The sequence below is a fragment of the Bos taurus genome, chromosome 7 (assembly GCF_002263795.3).
Source record: "Bos taurus isolate L1 Dominette 01449 registration number 42190680 breed Hereford chromosome 7, ARS-UCD2.0, whole genome shotgun sequence".
NCBI lineage: Eukaryota > Metazoa > Chordata > Mammalia > Artiodactyla > Bovidae > Bos > Bos taurus.
In genome coordinates this window covers 92,887,393-92,913,685 of record NC_037334.1, presented here as the reverse complement: position 1 = coordinate 92,913,685, position 26,293 = coordinate 92,887,393, and the positions used below count along the sequence as shown (strand labels likewise).

Sequence of the window (26,293 nt, the reverse complement as noted above, 5' to 3'; positions counted from 1 at the left end):
TCATGTTTTACTGCAATCAAACTGATAGAGCTGACAATTTAATGTCTCAACACTTAAAATATCTGTGGATAATCAGTTACCTCAATCAATCATAAACACAAATCCTTCTATTTTTGAAGCTTGTGTGTCTGTGACTAAGATATAAGACAGTTGGGTGAGCCCCTTCCCCCACAACACCTCATCATCTACCCCCCACCCCCCACCAGCCTCCTAATATTCCTGATTTGTCTTTAGCTATGCAGATATTTATATACATTTTGCATCTGGAAATAACTTTTAACAACTCAAATGTGATCAAATTTAGAAACTTTTCTTTCACTGTCCTGTTTTATTTAATTTTTATGGGTAGTTTGTAGACTGTATGCCTGCCAGAAAAATGTGGAAGTGTGCTGGCATTCCCGCTGAAGACATCATTATGAGTGGAAAAATGCTCAAGGCTTTTTCAAAGTGGGTGCTGAAACATACATTTCCTTTCTCTGACTCCAGGGGATGCTGGTAGCTACCCCAAACAGACAGGTATTTTGGGGTCAAATGGTGTAGTGCCAAGCCCTCAGGATTTCCTGGCAAGCACACTGAACGGCTCACTTCTGGAAACTAATAATGATGATGATGATGATAAAGCAAGGGAGGCAGTGACAACAACATAAAAAGCCGCCTGAGGAGCTGGATTCCAGATAGCTCTAGATTTGGTGGAGCTGACAGGTTCAGTTCTCTAAGCTTTGGTATTGATAATGACGGGAAACTTCAGACAGTTTTAGAAGTCTGTTTCTGTTAAGCTATGCTGTGGTGTTTTTGCAACTTGAGAACAAGTTTACTGGGGCACAACATTTTTCTTTCAACATGGTAAGAATTCATGTGATGGTGTTACATTCCTCACAGATAATTACTCTGAGCACGCAATAAGCCAACTTTAAAGTATTCTTTTCCGTATTTTTCATGTGTAGTGATATATGTGGGTATATGTATATATAGGCAAACACATTCACCACCACTGCCTCCTTTTTGTTTCTTTGATTACTTAGGACTTTGCAATCAAACCAAGCAGAGTTTTAGGACCCTTGGGGCAGCATCTTTTAGTTCCACATCAGGCAGCGTTGCAAAACAATCAATCTTGCTCTTGCACTCACTTGGCGGAAGTGCCACGACACGGATTGTGCAGTGCTTTGCTCTTGCCATGAAGCCTGGGTGACAAAAGTTTTTACAAGAAGCTGACTGTATTTGAGGTTATGAATATGCAATGATTCTCATTAGTATTGAAGCACCAGAGCAGGGGCTGACATCCCCCGCCACTTTGAGTTGCTGCAGAATCGGCTAATGAATTGTCTTGCTTTTTCATGCACACAGTCTGCTCTTGTGGCTTCTAAGTTCCAAGGGGAGTTGCCCAGTTTGAGTAGACCATTGACTGCAGAAATTAATTGTCAGGAATTGCTCGTGATTTTATGAGATAATATTTAAAGAGTGCTTAGATTGTCAAAACAGAAACTTTGTATGATGGTATTATAAATAGGAAGATTTAGAAAGCTCCATGAGAACGTATGTATGTTCGTATATACACAACTGTATATAGATATACTTCCATCCTAGATTACTGTACAGTAAATACATCTAAATATAGATGAAATCAAGTAATAGAAATCTGACATTTTGCTGATTTGTCTATTATCCTTCCATACAGAACAAACAGAGATGATAGAAAATTCCCCGAATGAATAGAGTTGAAACACAAAGCTATTCCATCAACTCTTTACCATATTCTTTCTTTCTTTTTTATTCCTGGGTCTCTGCCAAACATTTTGCAGCTCATACACATACCATCTTTCATGAATATGTTACTGATAAGGATACATTTCTAGCCACTGATTAAGATATCTGAGCTGATTTGCAGTGTGTAAGGAAATGCAGAAGTGCTCAGACATCATCTAGAATGGTCCCTTTTCAATAGGATAAATTAAATGTGTTTTTCTACGCTCCTCCTCCCTTCAAATTTCCTTTCACTAAGAGGAAACTTCTGTGGCTTGCTGCAGATTGTAAAGAATGGATTGAATTGAAGTGAATAATATATGCTAAAAGGTAAGGGATATGTTACAAACTGTGCAAGTAGGGTAATGAACAAAGGGTAAGTTTTTATATTAAAGAGCTTGCTCTACGTTCATGTAATGAAAAGGCATCCCTTGCACCAAAACAGGTATGTGTTATTTTTGTAGAGCTTTGAGGAGAGTGTTATTACAATTGGCATACATATTCAACCCCTCACTGGGAATAAGAACAAAACTAAAACCCAGGAACATAAACATGTAAGGGTACTAAGTATGAGCATAGCTTAAAATAAATGCAGTCTGACAAAAGTGGCTCAATTACTGTATATCAAACACTTGTCACCTCTGCTGGCCTTAATGCCTTCACACGACTAAGAACAAATCAGTGATAAAATCTCAAGAAAGATGAAACCAGTCTAGGCCTTTGCAAAGACCATCAGTCCTTCCACAGAGCTGTGAAATTATTTGTTCATGTAATCTTGGCTTCCTATTTAATGGACATAACACACCATCCACTCCTAGACCAAAGCCACCAAAGGCAATCTTTTTCTTATTTTTTTTAATTGGACACAGAGAAGACCAATCATATCTGATCATGTAACAAGCTACTAAATTATTCAGTTTTGTTCCTAAATTTGCATTCTGATTGTATTTTACTGTCTGTATAGGATTTATTTTTTTATTTTTATTTTTAATTGGAGGCTAATTACTTTACAATATTGTAGTGGTTTTTGCCATACATTCACATGAATCAGCCATGGGTGTACATGTGCTCCACATCCTGAACCCCCCTCCCACCTCCCTCCCCATCCCATCCCTCAGGGTCAGCCCAGTGCACCAGCCCTGAGCACCCTGTCTCATGCATCGAACCTGGACTGGTGATCTGTTTCACATATGATAATATACATGTTTCAATGCTATTGTCTCAAATCATCCCACCCTCACCTTCTCCCACAGAGTCCAAAAGACTTTTCTATACATCTGTGTCTCTTTTGCTGTCTCGTATATAAGGTCATCATTACCGTCTTTCTAAATTCCATATATATGTGTTAGTATACTGTATTGGTGTTTTTCTTTCTGACTTACTTCACTCTGTATAATAGGCTCCAGTTTCATCCACCTCATTAGAACTGATTCAAATGTATTCTTTTTAATGGCTCAGTAATATTCCATTGTGTATATATTACACAGCTTTCTTATCCATTTGTCTGCAGATGGACATCTAGGTTGCTTCCATGTCCTGGCTATTATAAACAGTGCTGCAATGAACATTGGGGTACACGTGTCTCTTTCAATTCTGGTTTCCTCGGTGTGTATGCCCAGCAGTGGGATGGCTGGGTCATATGGCAGTTCTATTTCCAGTTTTTTAAGGAATCTCCACATTGTACTCTGTAGTGGTTGTACTAGTTTGCATTCCGACCAACAGTGTAAGAGGGTTCCCTTCTCTCCACACCCTCTCCAGCATTTATTGTTTGTAGACTTTTGGATCACAGCCATTCTGACCAGCGTGAGATGGTACTTCATTATGGTTTTGATTTGCATTTCTCCGATAATGAGTGATGTTGAGCATCTTTTCATGTGTTTGTTAGCCATCTGTATGTCTTCTTTGGAGAAATGTCTGTTTAGTTCTTTGGCCCATTTTTTGATTGGGTCATTTATTTTTCTGGAATTGAGCTGCAGGAGTTGCTTGTATATTTTTGAGATTAATTCTTTGTAAGTTGCTTCATTTGCTATTATTTTCTCCCATTCTGAAGGCTATGTAGGATTTAAAGAACTCACTGTTTTAAGGTGCCTGTGTGTGTGTGTTGTGTTAGTCGCTCAGTCATGTCCAGCTCTTTGCGACCCCATGGACTGTAGCTTGCCAGGCTCCTCTTTCCATGGAATTTTCCAGGCAAAAATACTAGAGTGGGTTGCCATTCCCCTCTCCAGGGGATCTTCCCGACCCAGGGATTGAACCCATTTTCTCCTGCATTTCAGACAGATTCTTTAACGACTGAGCCACAAGGGAACCCCTTTTAAGGTGCCTATGTAATCAGAAATACAGTACCTTTATAATCACTCGCAAGAGTTTTCTGATTTCTCTGTGCTATTTTCCTAGGTATCCAAACATTTGGAAAGGTCTGCTTGGTTATGTGGAAATAAAGTATTCAACTCAGTGGAACACATTCAGATTTTAAAATATGAAAGTGGGAAAATTTTAGCTGAAACATTTATATTTAAACATAAAATGTTCAAATTTAATGGAAATATTAACCAATATCTGTTTCTATGACTATGAGAGTCACAGTATAAGTGAAAATAGTTTTAATTGTATAGTTTTATAAAACTATGGAGGTTTTACTTTGGCTTGTAATTATTAGCATCTGCATTTTAGACTTTATGATGGCCATGAAAACATTATTTATGGAAGGTTTATTCAAATATATGGAGAAGGCAATGGCACCCCACTCCAGTACTCTTGCCTGGAAAATCCCATGGACGGAGGAGCCTGGTAGGCTGCAGTCCATGAGGTCGCTAAGAGTCGGACACGACTGGGCGACTTCACTTTCACTTTTTACTTTCATGCACTGGAGAAGGAAATGGCAACCCACTCCAGTGTTCTTGCCTGGAGAATCCCAGGGACGGGGGAGACTGGTGGGCTGCCGTCTATGGGGTCGCACAGGGTCAGACACGACTGAAGTGACTTAGCAGCAGCAACAGCAGCATTCAAATATAATTTGGTGCTTATTGCTTTTATCAGATATTGAAGTCTGATGAAATAAAATGCAAGGAACTTGTGCTTCTGAGGCCTTTTGTTGGTTGTTGTTTTAGTTGCTAAGTCATGTCCTACTCTTATCGCTACCACATAGACTGTAGCCCACCAAGCTCTGCTGTCCATGGAATTTCCCAGGTAAGAATACTGGAGTGGTTTCCTGTTTCCTTCTCCAGGGGATCTTCCTGATCCTGCATCACCTGTATTGGCAGGCAGATTCTTTACCACTGAGCCACTAGGGAAGCCCTTCCGAGTCCTTACTGACAATCGTGTATCACACCTCCTTTTCTGTACACAACTATAATACAACAGCAGACAAAACAATATATTATGTTGTTTCTATTCATATTATGCTAAGCTGTCCTGCTACATATCTGTAGTAGAGTTTGGACCTTGCAAGGAAATGGCTAATATACATATGGATTTAGGCAATTATCTGATTCCTTTTTCTAACTCTATAACCGAATATATCTGTAATTAATGTTCTGACATGGTGTTGTGCAGTGGACCAAGAACTGGAGTATCCTAAGGCAGACCAAGCACCAGAGATAACCCGATCTCTCTCTCTCTCTTTCTGTCTCTGCCTCACACACACACCTCACAGGGGAAGGAGTGAGAGAAGAGTTCAGCCTTTGATGAGCTTACCTAAAATTTTGCCAGTAGAAGTTACTTTACTTTGAGCATATATGTTCAAAGCTACATTTCCCTGTCAGCCATAACATTTATTGAGGACAGTCTAGGTGCTGGGAGTGGGGAGAGGTAGATTAGGAGAATCCTGGGGATCGGGAAGTTTACAGTGAAACTGCAGTGAAAGATAGCAGGAGGATGTTGGGGATTCATTTATGGAGCTTAATATCAACAAATGTAGATTGATCTAGTGCACATTTAGTGCCAAAGTGTTTCAGAGCTGCCATTGCATTGTGAGAATAGCCTCAGCAGGGACAGCTATAAAGACTTCTTACAGGAGACAAGTTCCTATTTGGATTTTGGAAGTTTCAAGATTCTATTAAAATGTATTAAATTTGGCTTTAACTTTGGAACAGGACTTCAGTGTGTCTAAATTCACCTTATATTGATTTCAGTGGTCATATTTTCTTTTGAAGTGATATAGTTTGAAGTTTAGAATTGTATTTAAAATGTGCTTTTTTTTTTCCACTTAAGCATTATTTCCTTAAGTGGGCTTCCCTGACAGCTCAGTTGGTGAAGAATCCACCTGCAATGCCGGAGACCCCAGTTCGATTCACGGGTCAGTAAGATCTGTTGGAGAAGGGATAAGGCTGCCCACTCTTAGGCTTCCCTGGTGGCTCAGCTGGTAAAGAATCTGCTTGCAATGCGGGAGACCTGGCCTTGATCCCTGGGTTGGGAAGATCTCCTGGAGAAGGGCTACCCACTCTTATAGAAGGGCTATACGCATGGACTTTGTAGTCCATGGGGTTACAAAGAGTCGGACACAACTGAGGGACTTTCACTTTCCCTTTTTCCTTAAGTAGGCCGGAAAAAAAACCTTGTTTACCACAACCACCCTTTCCCCAACATCCTCCTGCTATCTTTCACCCCAGTTTCACTGTGAACTTCCCAATCCCCAGGATTCTCCTAATCTACCTCTCCCTACTCCCAGCAACCAGAATGTCCTTAATAAATGTAAAAGGAAAAAAGTAAAAGTGAAAGTGGCTCAGTCGTGTCTGACTCTGCGACCCCATGTCCATGGAATTCTCCAGGCCAGAATACTGAAGCGGATAGCCTTTCTCTTCTCCAGGGGATCTTCCCAACCCAGGGATTGAACCCAGGTCTCCCACATTACAGGCAAATTCTTTACCAGCTGAGCCACAAGAGAAGCCCCAGTGGTTTGTAAATGGGAGCCCTCACAAAGGAAAAAAATGAGGGAATTAAAACTATTAGCACAATATTATTTTAAACAACTCTGTTTCACAACCCAGATAATCACGATGGTGTGATCACTCACCTAGAGCCAGACATCCCGAAATGTGAAGTCAAGTGGGCCTTAGAAAGCATCACTACGAACAAAGCTAGTGGAGGTGATGGAATTCCAGTTGAGCTATTTCAAATCCTGAAAGATGATGCTGTGAAAGTGCTGCACTCAATATGCCAGCAAATTTGGAAAACTCAGCAATGGCCACAGGACTGGAAAAGGTCAGTTTTCATTCCAATGCCAAAGAAAGGCAATGCCAAAGAATGCTCAAATTACTGCACAATTGCACTCATCTCAAACGCTAGTAAAGTAATGCTTAAAATTCTCCAAGCCAGTCTTCAGCAATACATGAACTGTGAACTTCCAGATGTTCAAGCTGGTTTTAGGAAAGGCAGAGGAACCAGAGATCAAATTGCCAACATCTGTTAGATCATGGAAAAAGCAAGAGAGTTCCAGAAAAACATCTATTTCTGCTTTATTGACTATGCCAAAGCCTTGGACTGTGTGAATCACAATAAACTGTGGAAAATTCTTCAAGAGATGGGAATACCAGACCACCTGACCTGCCTCTTGAGAAACCTATATGCAGCTCAGGAAGCAACAGTTAGACCTGGACATGGAACAACAGACTGGTTCCAAATAGGAAAAAGAGTACGTCAAGGCTGTATATTGTCACCCTGCTTATTTTGCTTATATGCTGAGTACATCTTGAGAAACATTGGGCTGACAGAAGCACAAGCTGGAATCAAGATTGCCGGGAGAAATATCAATAACCTCAGATATGCAGATGACACCACCCTTATGGCAGAAAGTGAAGAGGAACTAAAAAGCCTCTTGATAAAAGTGAAAGAGGAGAGTGAAAAAATTGGCTTAAAGCTCAACACTCAGAAAACGAAGATCATGGCATCTGGTCCTATCACTTCATGGGAAATAGATGGGGAAACAGTGGAAACTGTGTCAGACTTTATTTTTTGGGGCTCCAAAGTCACTGGAGATGGTGATTGCAGCCATGAAATTAAAAGATGCTTACTCCTTGGAAGGAAAGTTATGACCAACCTAGATAGTATATTAAAAAGCAGAGATATTACTTTGCCAACAAAGGTCCGTCTAATCAAGGCTATGGTTTTTCCAGTGGTCATGTATGGATGTGAGAGTTGGACATCCAAAGAAAGCTGAGCACTTAAGAATTGATGCTTTTGGACTGTGGTGTTGGAGAACACTCTTAAGAGTCCTTGAACTGCAAGGAGATCCAACCAGTCCATACTAAAGGAGATCAGTCCTGGGTGTTCATTGGAAGGACTGATGCTGAGGCTGAAACTCCAATACTTTGGCCACCTGATGCGAAGAGTTGACTCATTGGAAAAGACTCTGATGCTGGGAGGGATTGGAGGCAGGAGGAGAAGGGGACGACAGAGGATGAGATGGCTGGGTGGCATCACTGACTCGATGCACATGAGTTTGAGTGAACTCCAGGAGTTGGTGATGGACAGGGAGGCCTGGCATGATGCGATTCATGGGGTTGCAAAGAGTCGGACATGACTGAGTGACTGAACTGAACTGAACTGAACTGATTCTTCCTTAACTCTCTCCCCAGTCGTCTTGCCTAAGTATATATGTAAATGCTGACTCCATATTGATGCCCAGCAAAATATACAGAGTCCTAAGTCCTATATTACCAGATGTAATGACTATATGTTCTGGGAACTTTTATTCCTTCATGTGGTCCCTAAAAACTGATGTAATTATGTAATTACTAGCCGCAGGCCTGGATTACCCCTTCCTTTATTTCCACACTATTCTTCTTCTTACCTCTCCCCACCCTCCACTGGCCACTTTTCTCAGATGTTAATTATACAGGCTTGAGTTTACACCATCCCAGGTCATTTGCTTTCCTAGTAGGAAACTCTGCATTTTGATATGTATTGGGTTATGGTAAGGCAATGGGGCTTCTGTGCTTGGAACCCTGAGACCATATTGTGAATGAGGCCAGTCTATACTGCTGCGAGATAAGTAACAACCTGCAGGAGAGCAGAGGCTCTGGCTAATTGTCAGCTAACCCCTAGACCTGTGAGTGAGAGCATCTTGGATCATCCTAGCTACCAGCTGATCCACCATTGACTATGGACAGAGTCCCATAGTCATAGGGAAATCTGTTGTCATCCTGGACAGGATAACCCAACTGAGTTGCACAGTTAGGAACTAAATAAAGTGTTTAGCCACTAGGTTTGGGGTGTTTTGTTACTAGCTAAGCTAATCCACAAAAGATCTGAGTAAAATGCAGGGAATGTATGAAGAAGAAGTGACTGAAGATGATGTATAACATTTGCAATATCATGGTAAGAAATTCAGACCTATTTTGTAGGACCAGGTTTCCCAAACTTCATTGACTAGTGTACCATTTTTATCTTTTATAAAATATCTGCATACTCCCTCAGTTAGATTTTTATTTAAATTGTCCAATTTTTATACCAAAAGCTTACTTTAAAAGTAAGCTTAATAATTTCTACTTTTCTAAGCCTATTAAAATATATAAATATAAAAAAGCTGGTCTAAAAAATCAAATTTTTGGTATCAAAAAATCATCTCATGTATTTTGAGTGCCACATTCTAGAATTTCCTGCTGTAATCAGTAGGAATCAGGATCACAAGGCAAAGAATCTGGAGTATGGAGAGGCTGCTGGCAAGAAGTGAGGAGGCTACCGTGGTCCAGACGGAATATGGCACATGATTGACAGACTAAGGTGTATTCCTGAGGAAGAAGAGAAAATACCTGGAAACAGATTTGTGGTATGTGGGGTGGGAATGGGGAGTATGAAGTATCCACTGAGTAGATAATAAGAAGGGAAGAAAAGGAAAAAAAAAAAAAGGTAATAGATCTGCTGTACTTAATGAGTTTGAATTAATATGTCATTTGAAAACAGAGGCTTACAAATTTTTTTTTGGCACCGCATGGCTTGCAGGATCTTAGTTCCCCAACCAGGGATTGAACCTGGGCCACTACAGCGAAAGTGTTGAGTCCTAGTGACTGAACCACCAGAGAATTCCCTTAAAATGTTACTTCTGAAATCACCAGCATATAGGTGACAATATCATTAAGAGGAACTGTTTAGTACAGAGATTCTCAGCTTGTTTTTGTTTTTTTCACCCCCGAACTTTTATGGGATATGATTTACTCCCGCTATAAACAGATTCAAATAGGTGATGATTCTCAGATGGGGGTAGAAAGTACTTGTTTCACTTGAAAAATAATGCCCCCATATGATTCTGATATACTGCCCTCCACTCCTTGATTTAGAGTGAGCGATGAGGACAGTGGTGTAGAAGAGGAATCAGTAGAAAGGGGCAGAGCGGCTAAGAAGTCAGCTCCTCTAAGAGGGAGAGAACTTTCACATATGAGAAGGGACCTAAAGACAAAGGGCCATGGTACTGAATTCTGTAGAGAAGTTTAGGAGCATGATTCTTTAAGTAAAACTGGTTTATCATAGTACAGTACTGGGCATAAAATAAGAGCACAGTTAAATATTTGGGTGAATGACTTATGTAGAACTCTTTTGTGCTTGAAACACTTCACAGGCCTTAAATATCCAAGGCAGACAGGATGTGTAATAATTGTACTGCTTTGGGCTCCAAAATCAATGTGGGGGGTTTAAAATTCTGTTTCTCTGTCCACAATCGGTGACTTAGAAATATGCTCACTGGGGCACCATAGTCCTGATCTCAGCGCAAAGCGATGTTTGAGGCTGTTTGCCAGAACTAGTGTCAGTCGGCACTTGCTATGGCCACCCCACAGCGATGGCGCCCAGGAGTAAATTATTTGTCTTAACGATGATTTGGGTTGATGGAGTGAATAGACTTGCCTGGCAGACCAGGAATGCCATCAGCCTATCTGTATCACAGGTAGGTTTTACATTCATAAGAGCAGTTCCTTTTATCACTGCTGTTGTGCTTTAAAAACAACATACATTTCTACCAGATCAGGACAGCAGAGTTTGCTCAGACCACGGTTTGGTGCCTGTGTGGGATGCTCAGAGCACGCTCAGCAGCACACACCGGCTTGACATCTGGCATCCATGCCTCCTGTGAGATTGGCTTCCCTCTGGCTGTGCCCTGAAAGATTCCCCACTGGGCCCCTTCTGTCCCACAGTGTAAACACATCACAGGAAATGAACAAGTACAGATTCAACTTTTCCGGAAGGAACGGAGAACCCTCTCCCAGCTGGAAACCTGCGGTGTTTCAGTGTCCAGGAAGTCTGACCAGCCTTTAGGGAAGAGGCTGTTGTCTGTGGCACCTTAGTCCCTTTCTCCTTCTAAGCTTCCCACATGCTTCCTATAGCCTTGTTCTAAGTCATCCAGCTGAGGAAAATTGCTTCAGGACATTTAAATTGTGAAATAAGGCTTGCTTGTCTTTTACTATAGATTCATTAGTGCCAATGGATTTAGTTATTTACAGTTGTAAATTTGGCAGTTTTTTGTTTTTTTTTTTTTTTTACTGAGGTAGGGGACTCTCTAAAAGAATTGAAGCAATATAAAGCTAAATTTGTAAATAATTATTCACTTTGACTTGTTTTAATATGAAGATAAAAATATTAAAACGGTTAAAGAAAATAGTTATATAACAAGGAAGTTAAGACCCCAAAGAGGGGTCAAACTTTCCTAGAAGAGGAAAAAAACCTTTCCACATTTCCCTTACCGTCTTCCCAATTCCATTTTTCACTCCAGTCTAATGAATGCATTTTACATAAAATTCTCACATTGCCTTTGCTGTCTTCCTACCACTGCAAATACAGCACAGCCCGTCTTTCAGATCCACTTCAAGAAAAGACAGACTTGAAAGGCTCTCGCCCACGGTTTTGTCTGAAGTGGCTGCCATCCTGCCGCACACACAAGGGATCCAGTTGCTGGGCTGGGGGAATCCCAGAGGCGAGTGGAGGGAGCGAGCTAGACCGACCGACCGACCGCTTAGCCGAGTGAGTCAGGCGGGCCTGTGTGAAAGGATGTAGGTGAGCCAGAAACTAATGGGAAAAATAGGGGGTTGTCGCTCATTTTGATGTGGGGGAAATCTGAAAGGTCCTTCTGCGTGCCAGGGTATTTGAATATTTGGCAAACAGCTGGCTGGGCTCTGGGAGAGGGCCTCTTGATTCGCCTCGTCAGATGTTCAAAGATAAAATAAGGCAGCCAGCACGCCGGCACATAGCTCATAGCCTTGCAGTCGGATGTGAATGTAGATTTGAATTGTGATATCAATGTCATGGTGGCACATGCTTTGAGAAAGTACTCACAGAGAATAATTGAAAGATTCAGTGTGAAGCTTCTGAAAGTCGTAATTTAAAGTTCCAGAAGCCTCCATATTACTCTCACCATTAAAATTTAAAATGACAGCGGCCCAATTATATATGGTTATTTTCTTAAATAAAATCGTATTTCTACTCCGAGTGAAAGATTCATTGCTGCCCACTAATCTCTGTCAGGAGAGCCAATCCCAGTTGCGTCCAGTGTCAGCAGCTAAGATGGCTCGCTTTATCCTGGAGACAATGAAGCAACTGCGGGCAGCAGCGCTGGAAGGCCTATGGAGGAGCCGGACTTGCAGGAGGTTGATTTGCATGATAATCACCATCATGGATCCTCCCTGTGCCAGCCTCCACACTTAACCAAAGGCCAGTATAACTTTAATAGCAGCCAAGAAGCCCAAGCAAGGGCTGTAGCCCCCACTTTACAAAACCGAACCTGAATGATGTCAAAAACTGCTAGTTAAGAGGTGGCAACTGGTTGTAAAACTAAATCACATTGAGGACTGGAGTCTTGGAACAGAACTTAAAAACCTGATAAAGAATATAGTTTGGGGGACTGTTGAAAGATACGGAGCTTTCTGACTTTTTTTTTAACTCACAGAAAACTGTTTACCAGAGGAACCCGTTTGCTAGAAGGACTTCTATGGCCATGGAAACCAAGGCATGAACACAGATCAGTGAAAATAACAGAAACTTTTCCAGTGCAGAAACTTTAGTCTCGATCAGTTAAAAATATGGGGCCAGACTTTTAGACTATGAATCTTTCCAGCAGTTTCTTTGGTCTGTTTGATTTTACTTTATACTGCACTGTGGTTTGGGGAATATGGTGTAATAGTAGCCAGAATTGCAATGAAAAACTGCACAGGGCCAGTCAAGCTTAAACCATTGTTATTTATCAAAACCTTTATTCTTTAGTGTTCCCAGGGACAGAGGAGCATGTGAACTACTAATATTATGATGCATGATGTTGAATGATATAGAGTATATATACATCAATAGTAATCTAAGCAATGTCTTATAAATAATAGAGCACATAATTTCTCAAAAGTTTCACAGTGTGATAAAACATTTATAAGTAGGTCTTGGTTCTTCTGAGTTTTGTCATGACTTCAGTACAGCCAGTCCTGTGGCAGTTTGCAAGTTTAATTTTGTTGTCTGGCTTTAGCCCGAGAATCTGTCCACCTTTTTATAAAACTAATCCTGTGATATGAACTCGGTTTTCTTCCTTCTGTTCTGCCTCAGATCACCATGATTTTTACTCTTTCTCCCCTTTTATTTGTGTCTCAGTAAGGGGATTCAATGGACATGGGTTTGGGTGGACTCCGGCAGTTGGTGATGGACAGGGAGGCCTGGCGTGCTATGGTTCATGGGGTTGCAAAGAGTCGGACACGACTGAGCGACTGAACTGAACTGAGGAGGTGTCCACCTTCCCTTGTGTAAATGGTGCCATCACTGTCTGTGCTTAGATTCTTGGTATAAATTATTTTGACTCTTCAACTTTGCACATTTGACATCTTGTTAGCCTCGTCCTTAATAACTCTTAAATTCCCTACTCTGTTTCCTTTCTTTCAATTCTTCCCGACTTGTCTACTTTCTTCCTTCTGTCTTCTCACCATTTACACTTTAACGTCTTGCAAAGTAGATTGAGCCACCCCTGATACTACTCTCTCAGACAAAGATTGTATTCTTTTTTGTCAGACCACTTTTCTCACTCTGCTGTAGAGGAAGAGCAACTTCCCTATTTAGTAAATTTGAAGTAAGTAAGTGGGCCAGCTCAGCTTCCTGCCACCCTCGTTCTAGCTGTAGAAGGGCCTGTCCACTGAGAGCCACATTCTCCCGAACCCCGGCCCAGCACTGGCTTGGCTTGTGGCGATGCCCAAGTTTTGTAGTTTAGACAGCTAGGCTTGGTTTGGCTTTCACCCTAAGCTACTTCCTTCACCCTGGTCTCAATCAGTAATACAGGTTGTATTTTGTACTACTTATAAACTTGTTTGGAATGCAGGAAAGGAAGGGTATCTCAATTTTGGGGAATTGGTTAGAAATCTAAATAAATACAATAATGTGTGCAAGTGAAAAGTTAAAAGTCCTCCTTTCCTGATCTCACTTTCCAGAGGTTTGGTTCTTCTCTCTCTCTTTCTTTCCCCACTCTGTAAGGACACAGCAAAAAAGGTGGCTGTCTATAAGCGAGAAAGCAGTTCCTCACCAAGAATCAGATCTGCTAGTACTTTGACCTTGGACTTCCCAGTCTCCAGAACTATGAGAAATAAATGTTGTTTCTGTCACCCAGGTCATGGTATTTTGTTACAGCAGCCTGAGCTGACTTATTCTTCCTGATGTTTCTATGCATGTACAAATGTGTGTATATGTATGTAAAATAAATGTTTTTACTTAAATATCACATAACAAATATATATATATATAGGTATATATTTACATTTCTCTAAAACAGATCTTTTTGTTTCATATATCTCCATATTCTCCATATATATTTATTTATTTATATACATACACAGTATTTTCCCGTCGTATTTATATACATACATTGTATATTCAAGGTATGTATGCATACATTGTATATATTGTATGTATATTTATATACAACAATATATATCCCCCCCAGGATTTATATACATACATTGTATTTTCCCGTCGTATTTATATACATACATTGTATATTCAAGGTATGTATGCATACATTGTATATATTGTATGTATATTTATATACAACAATATATATCCCCCCCAGGATTTATATACATACATTGTATTTTCCCGTCGTATTTATATACATACATTGTATATTCAAGGTATGTATGCATACATTGTATATATTGTATGTATATTTATATACAACAATATATATCCCCCCCAGGATTTATATACATACATTGTATTTTCCCGTCGTATTTATATACATACATTGTATATTCAAGGTATGTATACATACATTGTATATATTGTATGTATATTTATATACATACAATATATATCCCCCCCAGGATTTATATACATACATTGTATTTTCCCGTCGTATTTATATACATACATTGTATATTCAAGGTATGTATGCATACATTGTATATATTGTATGTATATTTATATACAACAATATATATCCCCCCCAGGATTTATATACATACATTGTATTTTCCCGTCGTATTTATATACATACATTGTATATTCAAGGTATGTATACATACATTGTATATATTGTATGTATATTTATATACATACAATATATATCCCCCCCAGGATTTATATACATACACAGTATTTTCCCGTCGTATTTATATACATACATTGTATATTCAAGGTATGTATGCATACATTGTATATATTGTATGTATATTTATATACAACAATATATATCCCCCCAGGATTTATATACATACATTGTATTTTCCCGTCGTATTTATATACATACATTGTATATTCAAGGTATGTATGCATACATTGTGTATATTGTATGTATATTTATATACAACAATATATATCCCCCCAGGATTTATATACATACATTGTATTTTCCCGTCGTATTTATATACATACATTGTATATTCAAGGTATGTATACATACATTGTATATATTGTATGTATATTTATATACATACAATATATATCCCCCCCAGGATTTATATACATACACAGTATTTTCCCGTCGTATTTATATACATACATTGTATATTCAAGGTATGTATGCATACATTGTATATATTGTATGTATATTTATATACAACAATATATATCCCCCCAGGATTTATATACATACATTGTATTTTCCCGTCGTATTTATATACATACATTGTATATTCAAGGTATGTATACATACATTGTGTATATTGTATGTATATTTATATACAACAATATATATCCCCCCCAGGATTTATATACATACATTGTATTTTCCCGTCGTATTTATATACATACATTGTATATTCAAGGTATGTATACATACATTGTGTATATTGTATGTATATTTATATACAACAATATATATCCCCCCAGGATTTATATACATACATTGTATTTTCCCGTCGTACCACACTATATGTTTTGTTCTGCACCTTCCTCTTTTCCCTGAACACCCTTTCATGTCAGTAGAGACCTATCTTATTATTTTTAATGGTTGAATAGCGGTCTGTGGCTTGAAAGGTCCTTAAGAAATCATTCTTCAACTGCTGGCCATTTAGCTCATTTCACATTTTTGCAATTACAAGCAGTGCTATAGTGAAAATGGTAGGGTTTTAAATTTGTATAAACGTGTTAGTATTTCTGTAGGAAAGATTGCTGGAAGTGGACTTGCTATGTATCTCATAACATTTAGTTGATTGATAACAATCAGAGACTCATAGGGCTTCCCTGGTGGCTCAGACAGTAAAGAATCTGCCTGCACTGTGGGAGACCCAGGTTCAATCCCTGAGTAGGGCAGATCCCCTGGAGAAGGGACTGGCAACCCACTCCGGTATTCTTGCCTGGAGAATTCCATGGACAGAGGAGCCTTGCAGGCTACAGTCTGTGGGGTTGCAAAGAGTCAGATACGACTGAGGGATTACCACTAAAGAGACTCATAGGTTGGGAAGAATTCTGAGAATTCAGAGTTCATCACACGCTGCCAGGAAGGATGTTTTGTTTTCACTCTGACTTTGAAAAGTTCAGAGAATGAGAAACAATGCTCTTTATCATGAATGCCTTATAATCACTTGAAATTGACTGTGAAAGAAAAAGTAATAGTTATGATGCTCTGGCTGAGTGAGTTAGAAGTGAAAGACTGACTCCTCAGGTTAAGTACTTTGGTGAGCCTATCAAGCATCGCAAGATACAGGATTATCAGAGTTACGTCAGTTGCAGATAGTTGGATCAATTAACATTCATATAGTAGTGTAGTTAGTATCTTGCAACAGGAAGTTACTTCACTCAGTTTCTGAGACTGCTGGGCTATCCCTTAAGATGGCTCTCAGCTGACCCACTGTCTCTAAGCCTTGCCTCTATCCCTAGGAAGCAGGTGACCTATTGAGAGTCTAGCCAGACTACAACGTGAACTTAAATCTGGTTCAACAGTGCATCATGCCTGAATGAATAGTTGGGCTGCCCTTCATTTTTATCTCAAGACTGTTTCCCTTGCAGAGAGGGACATGGCAGCTTCTTTACAAGCTGATTTAAAGAAAAGAAAAAAAAACATGATGTAATATGACAGAGTTTTGGGATCCTGATCATTTCAGGTGGCCCCCTCTGATGCAAGTAGGACTTGTTTAAAATCTTTACAACACTGTGATGACTTCTGTGACAAAACTGTATATGACGAACTCGGCTCCCAGAGTGGACATGTGCTTGACTGTCACAGCTTGTACATTTTTCCCACTCAGGGTGCACACGGAAGCATGTCTTCATTAGAAACAAGTGCAGCATGAGAGGTAAAGACGACCATGTTAAACAGCCAGGAATTTTCACCTAATTGCACATTTGTACAACACTGCAAAAAGGATCAGGCAGCCTGGCTATGTTAGACATTTCACTGCTCACCAAAGAGATTTGAAATGGACTTTTAATTATTATTGCCGATTTGCTATGGTTATATTCCTTAATATGGACATCTGATTAGGATTAATTTTCTTTAATTGATGGATAGAGCGCTTACATTTGTAAGGTTGCATTTGTTGATACATATTGGCATATGTACTGTATTGTGGTATTGGCATATGGCATATTGCGACTTTTTGCTGGACTACAAATTATAGGCACTTCTTATCTGTTTTAGTTTTGAGGTCATTTCTCCTTCCTTCACCTTTGTATGGTTTTTCAGATTTGTTCATGGAGATAGAGCAGGGCTAAGTGACTATTAAACTCTTTCCTATATGCAGTAAAACTCATTAACATGGACCTCACTAAATTTGGAATTTATGATAATAAGGGCTTGAGTTAAAGTTTACTTTTGGATTGTCTCTGAACTAAAGCTTTGCTGAGCTAATAAATAGTGTACATATAATCACAGGGGGATGGCACTCTTACTTTCAAAAGCAGCCTTTCCTAGCACACTAGAGAAAAGGCTTTGCAGAAGAGGCAATAAGGTAGTGTGGAGATGGCCTAGTACAAAGATTGTGCCACATACTAGCTGTGTGACCTTGAACTTACTTAGCTTCTCTGAGTATCTTTTCCCTCATCTATAAAATGGAGACAGTTATCTAATTTGTGGGGTTGCTGTGAAGGTTAGATTTAATGTAAAGTGCCTGGTGTCCGGTATGTGCTTCGTAAGTGGTAGATAATTATTACCAATCTAAAATAATTAGTGAGCTAATTTCACATACTTCTCATTTTTTTAAGTAATGCAGGGTTCCTTGGCACTAAGGCAGAGTTTTGTTAACCTAATCTGAGATATTGCTTTATTATTCTAATTGATTAAAGGAAAACCCCAGCAGATTGGTGTGGTGGTAAAGAACATGAGCTTTGGAGCCAGGCAAACTGAGGTGTGAAAGTAATTCTATCACTCATTAGCTATGTGGCCTTAGGCAAGTTACTTAATATCTCTCAGGTTTTGTTTTCTAATTTGTAAAAATGGGATGGTAATGCCTGCTCCAGGACTTTCGTAAGGAGTTGGTGAGATAATGCTTATAAAGTGTTCAGCCAGTGATTTTCATGTAGTAAACTCTCAAATATCAGCTGATATTGCTATTATCAGCTAATATTGCTATTATCATGATTTTTTGGACAGTAGTCCTTATGTAGACTTTTCATTAATTCAGACTTATCTTTTCAGTTCACTTAATTAATGAACTTCATTCGAGACAATCTCCATTCTAGATGAAAATTTCAAGTATGTAAGTAAAAAAAAAGTTATGGAGAAGGAAAATGGCTAAATATGTGGGGTGAAAGCAAACAATAATATTTTAAAAGTGGGGGCATAAGGTCCCAAGGTAGATTAAATTATGTCATAATCACTTTTGTGCATAATCTTTGCATCCTTCGTGAAAGGTGCTTCATATTAGAACCAGAGCTTTACGTAGACGCAGTGGCAAGTGTGGGCTGGCGGGCAGCTATCGCTCATCGGTGAGAGAAGCAGTGTGTCCTTTTCAACTTTATTTCCATCTTCTTTCTTTTCCCTTATGTTTCATGGGCTATGTGGATGAGAAGTGTAAGCAGTATAATGTCCTGCAAGGAGACTGTGATCTATCCTCCCCTTAATGACAGGCTTACACAGTTTGTCAGAATCCATCATCTCAACAGATCAGACTGAATTCCTTCAGCGACTGGCGAACAGTACCACTTGTGGCGAAATGCAAGCAGCTAAGGGTGTGTGTGTGTGTGTGTGTGTGTGTGTGTGTGTGTGTGTGTGTATTAAGTGCTCTTCAATAGGAGAAATGTATTTTACTGAAAACTCTATCCATGCTATTTTTGTAGAGGCAAGCAGTGTTCATCTTCCTTGGGGAAAATAAAAGGATTATTTTTTTGGAGATTCTGAATGATTACAATACAAATTCACAACCTTGAATGAGTTTTAAAAATCAGGTATTTTTGTGCATCATATGCATGTACAATGGAACCTTGTAATAAAAGCTAGAGGAGATAGAACCAATAATACTCTTGGGGCTACATGCCTTTCACTTTCCAGGGCTGCTCAGTTTAAGCAGATACTTTTAGAAAAGGAAAGTCAGTTCATTAAATTGACAACCAATGGTTTAATATATATGGTTTAACATATAAAAATTTTCACAATAATAAGTTCACAAGTCAGAAAGAAAACCTTTCTTTCTGACTTTTGTCAGACCACGTTTTCTAAGTTTGGGCCAGAAAATGTGATTGCTATAATGTACTCCCTGTTGATTAATTGTATTATTTCAGATATTCACTGGAAGTACCTAATGGTTGGTTGTTAAGGTATGGCATTATTTGTCTAGATAGCAAAAGGAACAGCAGTAATAACTAATTTATTGAATGATTGCTGTATACAGACACTGCTAGAAGCTGGGGATATAGCAGGAAGCAAAAACAAAAAAAGACAGCCTTATGTTGTTAACGGCAACCTATGAAGTATGTATAGATAAATAAACAAGTTCATGCCATGTTGTGCTTAGTCATGTCCTGACTCTTTGCGACCCCATGCACTGTAGCCCACCAGGCTCCTCTGTCCATGGGGATTCTCCAGGCAAGAATACTGGAGTGGGTTGCCATGCCCTCCTCCGGGGGATCTTCCCAAACCAGGGATCCAACCAGGGTCTCCTGCATTGCAGGTGGATTCTTTACCAGCTGAGCTACCAGGGAAGCTCAAACAAGTTAACAGAGTTTATATAATTTGTCCAAAGGTGGATAGCTAGTAAGTGGCAGAGCTCGAACTACAGTGCTGTCTTTGTTGCAGCGGTCTAACCCGGGCTCCACTATGCAGTGACTTAAACAAGCTAGAAGGAGCTCCTTGACACAGTAGGGGAGCCATTTCAGCCATACCAGCTGTGGACTGCTTATGCATAGGCTGTTGAATAAGGCAGAAGTAAACTTCTCTCTTACTATTACGCTGTCCCTCGGCGTGAGCCTCATTCATGTGTCTGAAGGTTTTTATAAGCATTTGCTTTAAAGGCATTCCTTAGATGTTGCACCCCTAACTTCTACTCACATCCTACTGGCCATACCTAACTGCCAAGAAGGTTTGAAAATATAATCTTTATGGTCACGTACATCTCAAAATTCAGAGGTTCTATTAATAAAGGGAAAAAGGGGAGAATGGATATAACAGGACAAATTGACAGTCTCTATATCATACGATAATTGAGAGCATTGTTTCAGACTTGGACAAGTGACCAATGATCTCATGACTTTGCATCCATTTTCCATTTCTTTCCAAGTAGTATATCAAGGTTGTATGTGTGTGTGTGTGTGTATATATATATATACATATATGTATATGTATATGTATATGTGTATATAGTGTGTATGATATATTTAAATGTTCAAAATGAGATATCATGAGATATCATGAATATTACATGATTCTACAGTGGGACTTAGTCATCAACTGTAAGTATTAATTACAAAATTTCACAATAGAACAAGGCCACTTGCTTTAATTTTTGGCAGAAAGCCTTGCAAAACCCTCAGAATTTGTCTTGCTTGCATTCTTACTCTCACAATGATCCCACATGCAGAGATCTATGTTGTAAGAGGTGTATTTGTAGAGAAATGGCTTTATAAAAATAAAATTACCTTAAGCTTTTGAGTGAGGCAGGTATCATACATAAATCATAAACAACTCTGACCTAGAACTTCAAGGTTTCCTAAAATTCCTGGTCTCTTCTGATAAAGTTTAGATATTTACTATAGAAAAATCAATTAATGAATATTTATTCAGTATATACTGTGTTTAGCAGTTATGTGAGATGGACCCACAGACTTTTATCTGGGTATCTCCTGGGGCTACAGTTAGTGGAGGAGATAACAATAGGTTAGACCTTCAGCACATACACAGATCTTCTTATTTGTTACCTGGGTGCTGCCCTACCACCTGCCGTCACCTCTCTCCCAAAACTAATGCAGTTTCTGATGTGCTCAGCTATCCATGTGGAGCTGCCTAGAAATATTGTGTCTTGCACACAGACAGTCCTCATTGGTCCCTTTCTCCTGGGTCCAGCTCTTTAGATCCTGTTTCACTAGTGGCTAGATGAGGCAGAAGGAAAAAAAGAAAGGGAAAGTTTAAGTTAGAGCTGGTCTGATTATTCTGGCCTAGGTATTATCTAGGTGGGTGGAGGTGGTAGTTGGGGAGCATGTCTGAAGTGACCTGTTTTGTCTTACCCGCCGCATGGAAGTAGAGAGAAGCAGTCCAGAGTGAGAATCCTAGAAGGTAATTGCAAAGAAACCACAGAAGCCTGCAGGTTAGAACTTTGTGTTCTTCTCAATATAGCAAAAGCTCCACCCCCTTTTAAGTTTAGTTGAACCCAGTAACTTGAGTCACTTTGTCTCTTTCCCTCCTTGGCTGTGGGGCTGGGAAGTGAACTAGGGGTAAAGGAGATGGAACTAGAGCTTTGCTCTCCTGTTAGAAGGTCAACATCAAGTACTTTGGAGGCTCCATCGCAACTCTTAAGACACGGCCTTTATCCCAGTTCTCAAAGACTAACAGCCTGGGAAGCTGGTGTATATGAAACAGGTAGTGAAAACCAAGCACTTAAATTGTGTGATATTGATCATTCCAGAGGAATCCAGATAAGGGATAAGTCAATGTGGATTTGTTTCTTGGGGAAGGCTTCTTAGATCATGTCACTAGTGAGAGGATGAAAGGAGCTAATTAGGAAGGAAGAAAAGAAGGGGTGAACAAAGACTCAAAATGAGCTTAGAGGTCAGTAGACTTGTATATCTGAAGCACAGACCTCATGGTGGAGACTAGGAAATGAAGTGAAATAGGAAAGTGGAATACTTCAAAAATCAGGCAGGAGTAATCACGTAAGGTTTTTTTTTTCCCCCTTTCTTTTTTAAAACTGTCGACCTCATTTTTAATGGTATGAAGTAAGGATAAATTGGTAAGTGATGAATGAATGAATATTGTAAAGACATTTTAGTGTTAGAATTTGTCTAGGATAGGAAAAGGGGGTTCCTATGCAGGACCTCAGTAACACAGGTTGCCAGGAAGCAGGAGGAAGTGAAGATGAGGTGTGTGAGGGTCTGTGAGCCTGGCTTCACTAGGGTTAGCTAGCAGATCAGTCCTCAGAGACCAGGAGGATGTCTTGGGATGGTTTCAGGGAAGATGCTGGATATGAGGAAAGCCAATTCAGCAGGAGATTTGGGCAACTAGAGGGTAGATAGCAGGTGAGATAACAGAGTCAGGAAAGGTGGTATCATGGCAGTGGGCAGTCTATTCACAGCTGAATCCCGGCCAGCAACTGGAGTCCTGCAGTAGAATCTGGGGAAAGTTGTATCAGGGTCTTCATCAAGTAGATTTTGGGTTCTGGGAAAGACACAAAGCCATGTTGGAAATGGGAAAGCTAGTGCAGAAACAGCTTGGAAGATTGGACCAGCATGTCTGGGCTTGGTAGGGAGACCACAGGAAATATTATAATGAAGCAGTTTAGCGTGAACTCAGTGCAATTTAGCGCATTTGTGGCCACGGAGGACTGAGTTGCTTCTCTTTTGCCTACCTATTGATGGACTGAAGGTCATAGCTATGCTAAACCTCTTTTTTTTTAAACTTTAATTTTGTATTAGGGTATAGCTGATTAACAATGTTGGAAGAGTTTCAGGCGAACACCGAAGGGACTCAGCCATGCATATACGTGTATCCATTCTCCTCCAAACTCCCCTCCCATCCAGGCTGCCACATGACATTGAGCAGTGTTCCCTGTGCTGTAAAGTAGGTCTTTATTGATCACCCATTTCAAATATTATGCTAAACCTCTTAGGTGGAGATTTCAGGGCCCTAACTCAGGGATCTTGGGATGAATGGCTGAAGAGGAGGCCCGGTGGAAGCAGCAGGACTTAGAAGGAGTTGAGACGTCAGCAGAGGAGACAGAGGCACAGCCAGGAGCCTGTCATAGTCCAGGCAGAGGAGAATAGGCCTATCAAAGCAGGGGAATTTTAGTAGCAATTCAGAAGAAGAGGGGTCTGCAAAAGACATTTCAGATTAAGAAGTAACAGGCTTCAGTGACAAGGTTGATGTAACAGAGAAGGAAGGACCTGAAATGACTCGGTGGGTTTTAAATGCTCATGTAATATGACATTTTTGTGCATGAGCTGAAGTGTGTTTTAAACACATGTGCAATTACTTTTGGCCAATTTTTAGAAACTCAAATAAATAAATTAGTTAACAAATTGAGTGTGTTAAGGCTAAGCTTACTTGCGTGTTGATCGGCTTTCTATCCTACTGCAGTGGGACATCTCAGAGCGACAGTCACACTTGAGCACATAAATGAGTAAACATTTCCTGCAAAGATGTCTTCCTTTTCAGGTGTAAGATTGTGTTGCTCATATACACGTGCATGGATGTGACTGAAAAGCCCAAGGCGGGACCTACCTGCATCTCCCCAGGCTGTTCTCACGGGGCCTCTGCCGTAGAGCCGATCCTTGAGGTGTGCGTGCGTCCTGCTTCTACGCAGCTGGTTAGTTCAGAGCTTTGCTGAAGAAAGTGTCTTCCTGCCTGCCCACACTACTTCACAATGGGCTTCTCTTTGTATAACTGCTGTGTCCCAGCCAGACACTTTGGTGCTTCTCGTGGGACACAGGTGGGAACGCACTGTTCATGGAGGGGTAGGGCTCTGAACCTCAGGAGAGGTTTTATTGCCATTTATCAAGGCAAAGAAAAACACGCAGAATCTTTACCTGGGTAGGGAACCTTTGTTTTCAAAATGCACAAATTTGTGGTATTTCTGATTTTATTAGGCTTGGATCTGCACCTGGGGTGGCATGGATTTCAAAGTCATTATTTAAGGTAAGGAAATAAAACTTTAAACAACATTATCCTGAGAGATCCTGGCTGTGTTTTTGAAACGTTGAGCTAAATGATTTTAGCAATCAGCAAAAGACCAACCATTGTGCTTCTGAAAAGTCGTTCTTTGAAAGGCTTAGATTAATAATTTGTTTGCATTTTGTTCTCAGGTGTACTGTCTGTAGGGTGGAGGTGGACCAAAGACCTGCTTCACCGGATACTGGCTTCAAATCACCTTTCATATTTTCTTGTTGGGAAGACAACTGTTGGAGAGTCTTCTTGTTATCATCAGCAAAAAATGGAAACAGATCAAGACATTAAAAATGCCACCGTGGCCAGCAGTTAATGATGCCCGAGTAATGCAAGCTTTGGCAAAGGAATTTTTCAAGACGTGTGCTTCACCAGCCAGGAATCAGGAAAGACTGAACTATCCTTTTTGTCTCAGCTGTTTCTTAAATCAATGCAACCCCTCCAAATTAAAGTGAATTGAAACAGTCATTGCCTTTTCAACTTAACTGAGTGCTTACTATGTGTGAATCACTGTGCAGAATAGGGAGGGAAAATGAGGGAGGCAAATAAGATGTGGTCCCGACCTTGAATGTATTTACAATTAGTTTCAAGAGACAGTTTTTTTTTGGGGGGGGAGGGTTTCTGCTTCTAAGTGTGTCCCTAAAATAGGAAACAGTACTGGAGTGGGTAGCCTTTCCCTTCTCCAGGGGATCTTCCCAACCCAGGAATCAAACCCAGGTCTCCCACATTGCAGGCGGATTCTTTACCAGCTGAGCCACAAGGAAGCCCTAAATTTCTTTAATACAAAACAAAACTCTTAATGTGGGTAACTCAGGGCATCTTAATTCCATTTTTTTGGTCTTCTGATAGTTCCCAATTTATTGATTTAATATACATTCAGTAGGCTTTAGAAGTATTAATACATTATAGTTGGAGTAAATTTGAATAAATCCCTTCCCCCTCCTTAGGTGTAGACTGTATATTGGAGAAATATATTGTGTTCATACATTTCTTGGGGAGCTGGGAGGTGAATTATACCTGTTGTCTCTATAAGCCTCTGCCTCCCATGCCCTCGGGGCCTGCCATTCTGAGTGAGTTATTAGCATAGAGAAGGGAAAGGTTTGGCTCAAACTTGTGGGTGCTGCTCATGGACCCAAGAAAGGGCAAGGAATGTGCAAAACAGACCCAAGCAAAGGCTCTGTATAACAATTTGGCCATTTCAGTAGTCATTGCATTGTTGTCTGTATTCCATGAGTTGGATGACTATATAATTTTTCCAAAAAGTTATTTCTGATCTGGGAATAAGTCATGATTTTTCCAGTGTTAAGATGCTAATATGACTGTAGACACAAACAGTGTCTGTGACACACTTTAGTATGTATGAGCCAACAATAGACATGTCTTTGTCTTGAGTAATGTCCACATCTGAATTGAAAATGTGCCAGCTTTTTTTTCTTTAGCATCATCAACAGACTTCTTAATTAAGCTGCCAATACGTGCCATCAATAGCACTGTGTGCTGTGTGTCAAATGAATTGTGTAAGTGCTGTTTCTCTCATTTAATAAACAATGTTGCTCCCTATAAAATGGATTTAAAGTGTTCTTTTAATGGAGCATTCTATCAGTCCCTAAAAAATTTGATGAGAATTCTCAAATCATTCTTTTTTATTTAATTTCTAGAAACTTTGATTTGGCTCCTGAGTAAGGAATAAACCTAATCTGACCAATGACTTTAATTATATGATTCATCCTTAATACAACGTATTGTCACACCCCTAAACTCCTGGTGGTGATACTGGATATTTGATGTGTCACTTTCAGTTTGTGTAAACTAACTTCCAGGAAGTCTGAGTTGTGAACTTGTATGGTACAAGACTGTAGATGTTTA

At 39.9% G+C, this 26,293-nt stretch overlaps 1 long non-coding RNA gene across 1 annotated transcript in view; it reads left to right on the top strand.

Annotated features, from left to right (window-relative positions):
- Positions 1-25,996, top strand: part of LOC100848699 (uncharacterized) — a 128,727-nt gene extending 102,731 nt beyond the window's left edge. The window contains exons 6-8 of the long non-coding RNA XR_009495352.1: positions 23,921-24,071; positions 24,352-24,400; positions 24,568-25,996. This is a non-coding gene — a long non-coding RNA (uncharacterized lncRNA). The remainder of the gene's footprint in view (positions 1-23,920; positions 24,072-24,351; positions 24,401-24,567) is intronic.
- Positions 25,997-26,293: the final 297 nt, after the last annotated feature.